This window comes from Pinus tabuliformis, chromosome 2_2, assembly GCF_031772625.1.
Source record: "Pinus tabuliformis cultivar Carrire ecotype Pingquan chromosome 2_2, CPIR1, whole genome shotgun sequence".
NCBI lineage: Eukaryota > Viridiplantae > Streptophyta > Pinopsida > Pinales > Pinaceae > Pinus > Pinus tabuliformis.
This window is the reverse complement of record NC_142300.1, coordinates 773,316,316-773,332,321: the sequence shown is the minus strand read 5'-3', so window position 1 is coordinate 773,332,321 and position 16,006 is coordinate 773,316,316.

Sequence of the window (16,006 nt, the reverse complement as noted above, 5' to 3'; positions counted from 1 at the left end):
GATTACCTAGCTGGATCAAGGAATAAAGATCAGATATTTCCCTCGATTCTTGTGTAAAGCGAAGTTGAAATAAGTATTCTCTCACGTTCAATTTTATTTTCTTTAAGTTTTTCCACAGCCTTACTTGTATCTCTAAAAATCTGAATGCAATAACATGGAATGATATCCCAAAAATTGCTTAACTACACTATGTCTTTACTGTTATCCATATTTAATGTTTTCTTCACTAATCTAAGTTAAGGAATTATTGATTGCTCCTAAGTTTAGATAATTCGTTGTGATCTATAGAAAAGCAATTTTGATTGCCCCTTGTTCATGATTATCTTTTTTTCTTGATTTTAACCTTGGTCTGAGGATTCTTAAGTGCTCCCTCACCCTGGTTAGGATTGTTTCACCCCTTCGACCTAATGATTTGCACTTTACTTTTCCAATCTGCCCTGTGAACATTACTTTTAATGAATTGATCCAGTTCTACTATCCATCTGTTGACTCCATAGCCCAATGGCTTGAAGACCTTGCTATATCCATCTGTTCCAAGAATTCCACCTGCCAACCTTCAATTCAAAACCAAAACCCCAGTGAACATGAAGAACTAGCCTAAAATACCAGTAAACAAAGATAAATCATAAAGCGAGAGCCCTCTCTGGATGTAGGTTGGCTAGAGCCTAAGCTTAATAGTGGTTAGTGGTTACCCTAGTGATCTCCTTCTTTAACCTTGGGAAATTACTCGGTGATAACATAGTGGTAACTCCACTGAGGAGAACTAACATTTTCTTCAGATTTGTTTTACTGGTTTAGATATGATATATGATGGTTGACAATGATCATACACACAATGGTTAAAATCATCCACCTAGTGACTCCAAATCAATTCTACAATAAAGACTCCACTAAAGGAATGAACCTGAAAGAACTGTATGAAAAGATTAGGCTTTTAACTTGGATTGTTATCCAAGACATTATGTTATTTATCATTGATAATGTTTTTCAATGTATATTGTATTTTGGAGAAGATTTTAGATTAATTTTTTATTATTTCCCTTTGAAAAGTGTAGATATAAAGTCTACTTACACATTTGAACAACAGTCTTCTAACTCTTATGAATATCATTTTCCAATTCAGGAGAATCAGAAAATCAAGACTAATCATACAATCCCTGTACATATTCCAATACCTCATAAAGTACCTGATAGATATAAGCCACTCATCTTACCTTCTACACTCCAAGCTTTCCCTAACAATTATTACAAGCATCTCGCTAGGTTTGATGGAGAGAATGGTATCACTGCTCAAAAACATATTCAAGGTTTTGAAAATTATCTAGACTTATTTGAAATTGATGAAGATGATGTTATTATTAGGATTTTTTCTCTTTCTTTGCAAAGTAGAGTAAAGAGTTGGTTCAAAAATTTACCTATTGCAAGCATCTCAAATTTCCAACAGTTTGTCAAAATTTTCCTTGATAGATGGATAATCAATGTCAATCTTCTTGTAATCATAGAAGAATATAATCAGTTAAAAACACAGCCAGATGAAACAATAAAACATTTTTTAAACACATTTAATCAAGCCTATTATTCTATGCCATCAAATATAAAACCTCCCCCTGATTCAGGTCTTTTTCATTACGCAAGAACATTTGATCCAGAGATAGAATTTCGGCTAAGAGAAAGAAACCCATCAACATTGGAACATAAGAAACCCATCAACATTAACATATGTAGAAAATGGAAGTAGATGTAGAAGTTAATCTGCAAATTAGAAGGCAAAAATTGAAAGCAGAAGCAGAGGAAAACAACACTGTAGAGGAAAAACTCAACATTTTAATGAAGAAAATAGAGGAAAGGATGCAGAAGACCACCATGAAAGATGAATTTTTTGCTCAAGATCACCATGACCCATTTATTTCACAAATGAAAAAGGTTGATATTCACGAACAAATTCCTACTAACTCCAACTACCATAGATCAGAAGATAGATTCATAGAGCAATATGTGCAGGAGAAATCTCCTGATCTAATGTGTATGTTTGATGACATTACTTCTTCTGATGATTTTCCCAAATATGATCAGTATGATGATAATGATGTTCTTCAAATACAAACTAACTTTACAGAGAAATCAGAAGCTAGTTTGGGGAATAAGGAAATCTAGTTTCACTAGATTGAAAACATTGACCGTCTAATCCATGTCAGCTATGAAACTGAAGAAGAAAGTGTAGAAAATTTGGCAATAAGTGAAGCTTCTATGCCTCTTTGTTTTGAATCATTTCAGTTATTAAAGGAATTGTGGTATAAAATCTCTAAAGAAAAGGATGAGAAGCTTGTAGAAACCTACGAAGTCTCATTCAAACCTATATGCAATAAGTTGCAACATTCCTTCCAAGTTATTTATGATCCAATAGCTGATAGTTTGGATGATAAATGCAATCAAAATTTTTCTCCATTAACAAACAATGAGAGTCAAAATCAAGATGATAATGGTTTCACGAGACAGACATTTCAATGAATAGAAATATCATCACAGAGCTCATCTAAAAGTCTGCAGGGTGTTAAAGATAAAAGTGACATTTCAGTTTCATGGCATGGAATCCATCTAGAACAAGTGTGCAGTTGCTTAAATCAGTTCAAAAATAGTGCATATATTTTGGAAAATGCTTTTGTACAGTTTTTAAAGTCTACAAAGGAAAGCAAGTATTTCCTTATCTTATCATTAGTTGACAGGGTTATATTTGGCTTTAGAACCTCAATTTTAATCACAAACAAGCCCAAGCAACAAAATCCATCAATGTATATAATGCTTGAATGGTTGCATTGGTTGTTTCATCTTACCTAACGAGCAGCTAGAAAGTTGATTAGAGTAAGTAGGTATAATTTCAGCTTGAATAAATTCAGTTTTCAGTAGCAAGTTTATTTTAGATCAGATTTTTCCTTGCAGAAAAGGATGTATTTTCAGATAAAAAGTTTTAGTCACAAAGGCTATACAACATAGCATATACATGTGTGTATTGGCCCAATGGATCAGGCTACTATTCGACAATGTTCTTGACAGTTCACAACGAAATGCCATCCCCATGTGGAGCCACTGTTAGGTTCCTATACCATTAGGAGTCATAATTTTGAACGACTAAGGTTAACCCTTGTAATATTGTGCATACCTTTGCTTTCTGCAAATTTTTTCCATATTATAAAATGTTAAAAAATGTAAAGAGGGTATGCCCTAAAGTAAAAATCGAAGGATAAAAAAAGAATAAGAGAAGGTTAGAAAAGATTAAAATATCTGAACCCCAAAATCAAAATGACTATGAAAGTGTGCAAGTCCAAATTCCACTACTATTTACTTTTCTGCATAATAATGATTGTGTGCAACTTGCTATTCATGCCACAATCCATGGTAATCAAACTATTTAATCTTGGTTATTTCATGTTTTAAATTTTATGTTTATAGTTAGAGAATCAAATCCGACCAAACAGTGTAATCTTGGCAGATCACTAGATAGGTAGAGTGAATAAAAGGAGCTCATTAGTTTAATCTGAGCCCCTGGATGATATAAGGTTAGAATTAGATACTTTAATTTGTAAATAAAGGAAAAATATTGGTAAGGGTTGCTAGCCTAAATGCACCCAAATAAAGTGAAGAAGAAATGGTAAGGTAAGTAAGTCGGTAAATAGTAGAAAGAATGCAGAAATGTCATGTGATTATACAAATGCACCTATGTCATCATATTAAATGTAACTTTCCAAAGTACATAAGTAGAGGACAAAGAAAAAACAATGGTTTAAAATATTATTTTCTTAACACTCCCTCATTCATTTTAACCCCTATGACACTTACTAACTTCCCTTTCACAATAAAATATTAATACCTAGAGTTCTTTAAGTCAAAGAGGCTTAGAGCATCTCTCTGACTTTTGGTGGGACCGGACCCTCGGATTGATGCCTGAAGAAGGAAAGGTGTTAAATTCCCTTATAAATCATTCATCCCCCTCAAAAAACCACTTTTCCTAAGGTAAAGTTCTCTTGCTTAGGAAAACCCCTTTATGGACATGTTTTATGTGCAAAACCCACAAAATACATTTATCCCAAGTACTAAGTATGTGGAAAGCACACAACATTTCATATACCTAAGTGCAATAGCCCTTCTACTCATTTCACCACATATTAACTTTTTTAACTTTATTATTTAAATTTCTGAAAAACCCATTGTCTCGTATATATTTAACTTCTTTATATAAATTAACCCCACCCCTTAGTTTATTTATAAACTATATTACTACCCCATATCCCACAAATATATTGAATCCCACCCTTAGTCCTTAATCCCATATTAAAGCATCCCCGATGAGATTAAGCTCCAAGTTAATCTCATGCCGTTGGTGATTAGACCTATGGGCCACCCGAAATTTTTTTGTATAAATCACCGTGCAACTTCACATCTCGATCATTGTACTATCTTCCTCCCCTTCATCCAACGGCTCGCATCCATATCAGGCCAACCCAATGCGTGCCCTTTACCCGCTTGATAAGGTGGTTTTCTTCCCAGCCCCCAATGCTACATGTCACACGATAAGTGGAATTGGGCGACCCGTCCCGAATACCACCCGTACCACAAAAGTTGTGCGATGGACCTCCCAAACCACTTCCCCCATATAACTAAAAAACCGCCATTGTTCATCTACCAGTGAACCCACTGAAAATTAACCGTTTTCGCTATAAAAGCACATTTACCCCTCTTTTCACTCTTTTCGAGAAACTACCATTGACAATTCAGAAAAGTCATTGCAACTAGCTAATTTGTTCATAGACCTCCGCCATTGCTCCACAGATGCTGCAAATAGCCCAACTCATTCATCAGTTCGTACCATAACCATACAAACCTCTACAGCCTCCATCAACTACCAGTAACAATCAATTTTTCCCAATTCAAGGAGAATGATGAATGTAAAATTACCTGATGCAAAATGGTCGCGACAATGACTCATTTACTGTGATAAATTTATAGCAAAAAGTTATTGCATAATAAAAATAGAGTATCGAGGTAAACAGGTGAAAACAACACATCAGGGTCAAAGAGTATCAGTGGAAAGGTAAAAGTTAAAGAAGACTTCAATGTGAAACACTGAAACAACAAGCTAGCATAAAGGGTTTCACTTCAACAATAAAGGCCAGCACCACCATAATAAAAGGGACATCATGAAACCATTCAATAGTTGTCTCTATGTTCTTACTAGAAGATATTTGTATTTCCTAAATTTAATCCCAAATCAGTTTGAAATATTTTGAAATAATTTTTTGTTTATATTCTTCACCATTTTAAGTATGTAGGGTGAATTCCAAACATTTCTATAGACTTCTTGTTCTTAAGTCTGAAATTCTATTGTATGAATGATTGGATCAGCTAGCTAGATCAAGGAATAAATATCAGATATTCCATTGGATTCTTGTGGAAAGAAAAGTTCAAATATGTATTCTCTCATGTTCAATGTTATTTTCTTTAATTTTTTCCATAGTGTTACTTGTATCTCTAAAAATATGAATGCTATAGCATGGAATGATATCTCAGAAATTACTTCACTACACTCTGTCTTGACTGTTATGCATATTTAATGTTTTGTTCACTAATCTAAGTTAAGGAATTCTTGATTTCTCCTTTGTTTAGATAATTCCTTGTGATCTATAGAAAAGAGTTCTTGATTTCCGTTTGTTCATGATTATCCTTTGTTCTTCATTTTAACCCCATCTGACGATTCTTAAGTGCTTTCTCACCCTAGTTAGGATCATACCACCCCTTCGACCTAAATATTTTCACTTTACTTTGCTAGCCTTCCCTATGAACATTACCTTTAATGAATTGATCTAGTTCTGCTATCCATCTGTTGACTCCATAGCCCAATGGCTTAAACACCTTTCTCTATCCATCTGTTACAAGAATTCCACCACCCAACCTTCAATTCAAAAGAAAAACCCCAATGAACATTAAGAACTAGCCTAAAATCCCAGCAAACAAAGCTATATAATAAAGAGAGAGCCCTCTCTAGACTTAGATTGGCTAGAGCCTCAGACTAAAAGTCGTTAGTGGTTACCCCAGTGATCTCCTTCTTTAACCTTGGGAAATTACTGGGTGATAACACCTACAGTAGTGCATTTGAATGTATTTCCATTGGGATCATATAGAATGCCTTTTGGTATGGATTGGTCATACCTTCACAAAACCAAAGTGGATTTCTTCGACAAATCCATTGAGTGTGTGGATGATAGTGGGGAAAAGAGGACCTTGCAGGGAAAGAAGAATCATTCATTAGTGAGGATGGTTACCACTATGCAAGATAAGTATAGTTACGAAAACGGTTGTGTGATGTTTACACTACACATTTCCACTGACAATGGTAAGGAGGTTGAGGATGCAGAGGTGTTAAGAAGGTACCCATTTTTGCAGCTATTTCAGGATGTATTCCCTAAGGACATTATTGAGTTTCCACCTGACAAGGAGGTAGACATTTCTATTGAGTTAGTGCTATGGGTAGCTCTAGCATTGAAAGCACCTTACAAGATGAGCACACCTGAGTTGGTAGAGTTGAAGTTGCAACTAAAGGAAATGTTGGACAAAGGATGCATTAGACCCAGTGTATCACCTTAGGGCACATTAGTGTTGTTCGTAAAGAAGAAATATGGTACTCTTAGATTGTGCATTGAATACAAGCAGTTGAACAAGGTAATGATCAAGAACATGTAGCCTTTCCCGATGATTGATGATATGTTTGGTCAGTTAAAAGGAGTAGAAGTGTTGTCTAATATCGACTTGAGATCGTGATATCATCAACTACACATGAAGGAAGAGGATATGTTCAAGGCTGTGTTTAGGACCAGGTATTGGCATTATGATTTTGTTTTCATTCCATCCAGTTTGAGTAATTCTCTAGGTATGTTCATGTGTTTGATGAATAGTGTGTTGCATTCTTATTTGGACAAGTTTTTTATTGTATTCATTGATGACATACTAGTATATTCTAAGAATGAGGGAGAAAATGTCGAAAGTTTAATAGCAGTGTTGAGATTGCCAAGGGAGTGTCAGTTGTATGCTAAGATTAGCAAGTGCAACTTCTTTCAGACTAAGGTACACTACTCAAAACATGTTGTCTCCAACGAAAGCATAACAATAGATCCAGAAGAGATAACAGTCACCATGGAATGGGAAACTCCTAAGAATGTGGATGAGGTGAGATACTTGATGGGATTGGTACGTTACTACACGAGTTTCAGTAGGAACTTACCAAGCATTTCATATCCTATCACATTATTTCAGAGGAAGGGTAAGAAGTTTGAATGGACGGAAGAATGTGAAGATAGTTTTGAGAAATTTAAGAATATGTTGACACATGCACCAATGCTAAAGATTGCGGATATAGACATGGAGTTTGTAGTGTTTACATATGCTTGCAAAAGGGGACTAGGTGAATTTATCAAGCAAGAAGGATAGGTAGTGTGTTATGAGTTACGGAAACAGAATGAGCATGAGTAGAACTATTCATCACATGATCTTGAGCTAGCAATTATTATACATGCATTGAATATGTGGATACATTATCTTTTGGGCATGAGATTTATATTGATGAGCGATCACAGTCGGTTGTGGTATTTGTTTGACTATCCAAATCTAAATGCTAGGAAAGCTAGATGGTTGGCTACCCTTAGTGAGTTTGACTTTGAGAGCAAATACATCAAAGGGAAGGAGAACCAGATTGCAGATGCTCTTAGGAGGAAGGTACATGTAAATCATACAACAAATATAAGCTCCTATGGGATAGAGTTACAGGATAGGATCTTGAAGGAAGGAAAACATGATGAAAAATACATGGAGATCATGCATAGGTTACAGTAGAGTATAGGAACAGGTATAAGTTTAGGAGAAGTTACATGTTGAAGTACAGGTACAAGGGATGATGATGAAGATTATCATCCCATGGACTATGGCTTGGTGAGATTCCAAGACAGGATCTATGTGTCGAATTGCAGTGAGGTCAAGAAGTTTATCTTAGAGGAGTTTCATGTGAAACCATATTTGGATCATTCAGGCTATTAGAATACATTGACGATGGTGAAGAAGGTTTGATATTGGATAAGTCTAAAGAAGGAAGTGGTACATTTCATGGCTATATGTTTACACTGTCAATAGGTAAACACAAAATGCAAGCACCCAGGTGGTCTACTGCATCCTATTGCGATTACAGAATGGAAATGGGAGGTCATTTCCATGGATTTCATAACAGGTCTTCAGAGGACAGTGATGTATCATGATTCTATTATGTCGTGGTTGATAGGTTGAACAAGGTGGCTCACTTCATTATGATGAAGACTACATATTCATCCAGTGAGGTAGAACAATTATTCATTAGGAAGATAGTGAATGGTGTTCCAAATCATATTGTGTCAGACACATATGCAAAGTTCACTTCCATGTTTTGGAAGGAGCTAATTGCAAGATTGGGTATGAAATTGGCCTTCAGTACAGCTTGTCATCCACAGATAGATGGAAAGAAAGAGAGGGTCAACAGGATCTTGGAAGATATGCTGAGGATGTATGTGATTCACTAGTAGAGGAAACGGGAGTAGTATTTCCCATTGGTTGAGTTCACATACTGTTAGCACTCCAATATTTCTCTAGAGTGCTGGACAAAGAAATGATTAGCAGTAACCACAAACCAACTTTGGGGATTAGGATCTAGCCTTCCTAATCTCAGAGAGGGCTCCCTCTTTTTTATTTAGTGTTGTTTAGTTATATGATTTTATGCTAGTTATGATTGTGCTTGGGTTTTCATTTAGATTTGGTTGTGCGATCACATACTGAGATGAAAAGATGGGTTTATTTTACCGTTCGGCTATGGGGTTAAATGTCACGCAAACAAGACTGGATCAATTTCTGAAAAAACAACGTCTACAGGGAAAGATAGTAGAGTTACTTCAGATCTTAAGGTTGGATGGTGAAGTGGTTTTCAATTGGATCCAAAGAGAAATTAAGGGTTCCTTAGGCCAGATTATGAAGAAAATGAAAGAGGTCAACTGGGATGGGAGAGTAATTAAGGATTCTCAAATCCGGATATCAGAAGAAAAAATGTAAATGATTAACTGTGGAAAACAGAGTGTACTTAAACAAATTCTTAGATAAATTTCTAGTTAATTCATTCAACTTTAGATAACATTTAAGTTTGTGAAAAACATAAGAGAATAACATATTGTTGTTTTGAGGCTTCTGCGATTAGTACTTTGTACATAGTTTTCTTCCAGAGTTCTCGCATCCATAATTGTTTGAATCGATGTTTCGAGCCATCCACTTCAAATTAACTTAAATTAGAAGAATTTTTATAAGAACTTCATTTAAGAATACTGATAGGATTCTTAGTCAGAATTAAAATCAATTTATAGATCATAAATAAAATAAAAATAATTAAAATTATAAAAATATCTAAGAACAACACTAATATTAAAAATTAGTATTAATTAACACTAATATTAAGATTAAATCTTAATCATTACTTCTAGATTAGTATTAAAATAAATCTAATTAATTTATTCTAAAGTAAGAATAAATAAAAGAAAATATAAAATTAATTATAAATAAAAAGAAATATAAAAACCTTTAAATTTATTTTTATTCTCAAATAAATTGAAATTAATTAAAAAATCATTTTCATTCTTATTATATAATTAAAAATTTCAATTTAAATCATTTTATTCTTATTATATAATTAAATTAAATCCAAATATTATAAAACAATTATGGCAGGGTCAACTTCCATTCCCATTACATCTCTTAACTCTATGTATTCATTTCGATGAGATCTGTCTTACACACGTAGTGATCTATCATGATGATGAGCCACGGTGGATGGCTCGAATCATCGATTCAAACAATTCTCGATGCGAGACCTCCGAAATAAAAGTACAGACAAAATAGCAAATTGACAAATAAAATACTTCACCATAATAGCTTTACACATCAAGCCTATAAAGCAGTCTCTTTATTACTTGCTCCTGTTTGTTGACTTGAAAATTGGTACAATAACCCTCAAGTTTGTGATCAAAATAAGTCTACAAATGTATAGCAATCCACACTCAATACTTCGAATTATTAAGTGTTTATACAAAAATGATTTACAAAATATCCCAAGCTGTCTTGGGAACTAATCTAGGAGAAGGAAAAATCTTCATGCAAGAAGATAAAGATAGTTATTGAACTGCTGTTTGTTGTCCCTGTTTATTAGATTGTGCTACCTTGAATCTTTGATATCTTGCCTTTCAATCTATGCTTTGTTGTTTAGTCTTCACGCTGGATGTTCTATTTACTCTGATCTTTCAACTGATACACTTTCACCTTATACACATTGACTTGGCTGAGCTGTCATTATCCTTTTACTATGCCTTTTTACTCTTACTGTACATTTTCACCTTTTAACTTTCTACAGTAAGTGATTTCATTTCTCCCATGTTTCGGCATCTGGTAATTGGATATTGATCATTTTCTTGAAAATCTCATTTACCTTTGTATACTTCGAAAAAGTAGGCTTATTGACAAAAAGGTGTTTTACCTCATGCAGGAGGTAAAAAAAATTCTCAAAAGTTTGGTACAAGACCTTGCCAGTAGGTATGCCCTTCATGGATGAAGTATCCACTTGATCTCTGGCTAATTGTCTTATTTTATATGGTAGTCCTCTTGTGTCATCAGCTTATCATTTATTACCAAGGGATTCGGTAAACCATTTTCCCTCAAAATTTCAAATTTGACGATGAATCTGTTAATGGCTAACTGCATGGTTTGGTACTTTTCTTCTAGGTTTAACATTAAATTCCTCTTGGTGAGGACCATTTTCACTTCCAAAATTGTACCTGTTATGTCAGGTATATTTAATTCATGCGGCTCATACTTGTTCCTGGAGTTGAGGAAGTGAATGATCCTTGTAGCTTCCTCTGGCATGTCTCCAAGTTCTACATTTACTCTCTGTATGGCTTCTGTAGCCTATTTTATCAAATCAATTTGCTCAAAAATAACTTGGATGGATGGCCAAATATCATTGAAAGAGTCAATGATATTGGCCCACAATTGTTCTTTGGCCTATCTAAGGGGTTCCTTCAATGTAATTTCCTTCTGTTATGCTCTTGACTTGTGAGAAGATACTAGAATACCAAACATGTGAAGGAATATACCCAGAACAGAGAACAATAAGAAAGAACAACAAGTACGTTATTATTCAGAAAGGAAAGGAATGTTCACTTGCCTCTTCAAGTGGGCAACCTCCAATAGAGCTCGGCTCAATTACAAAATAAGACACGATGCTCCTCGAGGGGAGTCTCTATCATTTATATAGGATTGATATATGCAATACCACGAGTCAATACCATGGTTCTTATTAATACCATCTATCTAATACCATGGCCCATTTGCAACTAACTGTGGTCCCTTCTTTAAATGTGGGTCAACCATTTACAATTATTAATATGGGCTTTATTGACTCTTTACTTAAATATAACTACTATAACTATGACTCGACCCTATTACATAAATAAGGGGGTCAGGTTTGGACCCTCACATGCCCTCCCCCATAAGAATAGCCTTGTCCTCAAGGCTGAAGATGCGGAAACTGCTAAAGGACAGTGGCTAGTTCCTAGGTCACATCTTCTGGAGAGGTGTCTTTCCACTTGATGAGGACTTCCTTGATTGTGCGGTCAAACAGGTGTCGTTCTCGATTGTCAAGAACCTATTCAGGTTGGAGCCAAATTGAACGTTCTTCATCCAATTCTGGTAGACTGGTTTAAATTCGGCAATGGTTCCCGATCACTTTCTTGAGGCATGAGACATGGAAGACTGGATGGATTTTTGCAGTGGGTGGAAAAGCTAGCTTGTAGACGACTTCTCCGATGCACTGAAGTACTTGATACGGTCCTAGAATTTTGGAGATAATTTATGACAACCCTTGTCTTTGAGTGATGTTTGCTTATATGGTTGCAACCTGAGAAATACCTAAACCCATTCTTGAAATTGGCATTCTGAACGATGTTGATCTGCCTGTTGCTTCATGCAGTTTTGAGCTTGATGGAGATTCTCTCTAATTTGTGCAGTTCTATAGGAGTTGATCCACTACTTGTACCTTCGAGCATCCCTTGATATAAGAAGAAGGGGAAGGAGGGAGTTGACCATAAATTGCTTCATAGGGAGTCATTTTGGTGGTGGCATGATAGTTACTGTTATCCCACCATTCGGCTAGAGGTAACCACTGTACCCATAGATGTTGCTTTTCTAAAATAAAACACCTAAGGTAGGTCTCCAGGCATTTGTTGACTACTTTAGTTTGACCATCCGTTTGGAGATGATAGGAAGTACTGAGTTCTAGTTGGGTACCTTGTAGCCTGAAGAGTTCTTGCCAAAAGTTACTAGTGAAGATCGGGCCATGATAAAACACAATGGAAGTGGGCATGCCATGCAATTTGAAGATCTGTTCCATGAAAGATTGAGCTACCAAGGTCATTGTAAAAGGGTGGGGTAGGGCGCAAAAATGAGCATACTTAGAAAGTCTGTCCACAACCACCATGATGACTGACTTGATGCATAACTTCGAAAGACTCGTAATGAAGTCCATAGAAACCACCATCCAGATTGAGGTCGGGATGGGCAATGGCTGTAATGTGCTTGGGGATTTGATTGTTTCTCCTTTCTGGCACTGACATACGTTGCACTCAGCTACAAAAGTAAGAATGTCCTTTTTCATGCCTGTCCAAAAGAATGAATGTCGAGTGCAAGCATAAGTCTTCTGAAAACCTGAATGACTTATAGTGGGAGGTGAGTGCAACTCTGCCAAAATGCGACTTTTGAGGCTGGATGTTGGTGATATCACGAATCTGTCCTTGTAGCGAAGAATCTCATCCTGCCAAGAGTAGCTTGCTATGGAATTTGGATCTGCCTACAATTTATTAATGAGTTGGGAGAGCAAAGGATGTGAAAAGCATTCCTTGCGAGCCTCAATCCATTCTGGAATTGGAAGGGACATTATGAGCAGGGTGCTTTCCTCCTCAAATTGGCATGATAACGCATCTACTACGACATTTTCGCACCCTTTCTTGTAAATTATCTCATAATCATATCCCAACATTTTGGCGATCCATTTATTTTTTTGTGGTGAGGATAGGCATTGCTCCAAAAAATATTTAAAGCTTTTATGTACTGTGCGGATTTGGAAACGTCATCCCAATAAGTATGGTCGCCAGGTATCGACTGCATGTAAGATGGCCATCATCTTCTTCTCATAGGTAGATTGTCCCAGATTTGTCCCACTCAGTTGTTGGCTAGTGAAGGCCAAGGGTCGACCCTCCTGCATTAAGACTGCCCCAATATCCATACCTCAAGCATCACATTTAATCAGAAAAGATTTGGTGAAGTTGGCTAGTGCTAATACGAGAGTGGAACACATGGCGTGTTTTAGAGCTACAAATGCCTATTGCGCTTCATCGTTCCAGAGAAATGAATTTTTCTTGAGAATGTGAGTGAGGCATCTAGCAATGCGACCATAATTGCATAAAAGTTTATGATAGTAGCCTGTGAGACCCAAAAATCCTCTCAAGCTCTTCAAGGTCTTTGGTTGAGGCCAATCTTGCATTGCCTGGATCTTTTTGGGGCCCACCCTGACACCTTCACGCCCCACAATGTGGCCCAAATACTCAACTTCTTCCATGTGAAAAGAGAATTTGGACATCTTGAAAAATAATTTATGCTTCTGGAGCAGTTGCAAGAGTAGATCTACATGCTGAAGATGTGTCGCCTAGGTGTGGCTTGAGATGAGGATGTCGTCAAACAAAACAAGGACAAATTTTCTGAGATATGGTTTAAGAAGGTGGTTCATGAGGCTCTGAAAAGTGGATGGGGCATTACAAAGATCAAATGGCATGACCAAGAACTCATAATGACCTTCATGAGTTTGGAAAGCTGTCTTTGGAATGTCTACTTCTTTCATGTGAATTTGGTGATAGCCTGAGCAAAGGTCGAGCTTAGTAAAGAATTGAGCCCCATTTAGTTCATCCAGTAGATCATCGACAATCGGGATGGGGAATTTATCTTTGACTGTCAACTTATTAAGGGCCCTAACGTCTGGACACACACCATTCCCCATATTTCTTGATCACCATGACCACAGGCGATGAATAAGGACTAATGCTAGGATGAACGATGCCTACTTCCAAGAGTTCCTTGATGATTTTTCAATTCCATTCTTTTGGGCGAATGTATATCTACATGGGTGCACATTTGGTGGTTGAGCCCCTGGGACCAAAGTAATGCTAAGATCATGTTCCCCTCTCGAGGGTGGAAGCTCATGAGGCTCATTAAGGAATTTAGACTTCTGTGATCCATAACATTGTTTAGATAATCTTCGGCAAAATCACATAACCAATCTTTTGTCGACGCGTTTCGAACCAACCAGTGTGGTTCATCGTCAGGACAAGTTGAAGAACCAACCTAGCTTAGCTTGTTTAAATAGAGTGTGCAGAGATTCCAACGGCCATATTGCTAACGGCTAATTTGACCTAATGATCTTAGTCAAACCCCTAATATTCTTGTTATATTATTATTATTCTTGGAAAAAGTTAAATTAGGTAAATAATATATTAAAAGAAATCATTTGTTAATTTAAACAAATAATATATAATTTATTAGAAATTAGCTAAAAGAGGTAACTTATGTATTAAAAGAATTCATTTGTTAAATGTATTCGTTTAATAATAATATATATAATCCCTATTTACTATTAAAATAATAATTCATAATTATTAAATAATCTATATTTATTATTATTCTTATATTATCTAAATACAACCAAATAGTATTAAAATACTACTATTTTTAATAATGGCAGATGGTTGTTTAAGAGCTATTGCATCTGAGGATGAATATGAAGAGAAGTGGGTTCAAAGGCCTGGATGGCATTAAATTGGGCTATAACTCCATGGTGGCCATATGTTTTAACAATTTTTCTATCCTATGTGAGCTGATGATAGAGGGAGCACCCACCTGGAGTCTGCAGAGGGTATGTATGTGTTTGTTGTACTTAAAGCTCATATATAACTCCTGGAAATCCATTGCGATTGGGCAAGTGTGCGGAGCCATTCAGCACCGAAGACAATGTCACACCCTCCCATGTGTATGGAAAACATGTGGGTCTTTAACTAATAATCCCCCATTTGAAGTTTGACATTTTGACAGTGGCCTTCACATTTCATTGTCCCCCCATCAGCAATTTGGACCTGGAAATTAGAGACTGTTCTGACAAAACAATGCACTGCTTCAGCGAATCTTTGAAGGATAAAGTTATGCATACTTCCACTATCAATCAAGACTATTAGAGGGCGATGCTTGACAAAGACTCTAATTTTGAGAGTTTGGGGAGAAGAAATCCCTGCCAAAGCATGAAGCGAGCTAACTGGCTCTTCAAGTACATTTTCCAGTTGGTTGTCCTCATTTTCCTCCTCTGGTTCTTCAAGTGGTGGGGCTTCCTTCGATGAACTGTGATCAGTAGCATCAATTTGAAAGAATTTGGGCTCCTTGAATTTATTCCTGGGGGAGTATTTCTCATCACAGTAGTAACACAATCCCTGCTTTCTTCTTTCCGCCATTTCCGTTGGTGAAAAGTTTTGAATCTTGAGTGTTTGGGTAGTGCTTTGAGCTTGGGTGGGGTGACCCTTGGCTATGAAATTTGAGCGATTGGACTGGGCCTCTAATGCACATTCTACTTCACGAGATATCTTGCAAGCATCTAGCCATGAGGTTGGGTGTTGCAGTTGGACGTGGGCTTGTATGGCTTCTTTGAGACCACTCACAAAACATTCCAAGTAGAATTGATCATGTAGACCTCTTGTACAGAAGGCTAATGCTTCAAAAGATGTAATATATTCATTCACGGTTCCTGTCTATCAAAGCCTAGTAAGAAGACCCAAAAATTTAGATTCATGGTAAAAGTGATCTGTAAGAG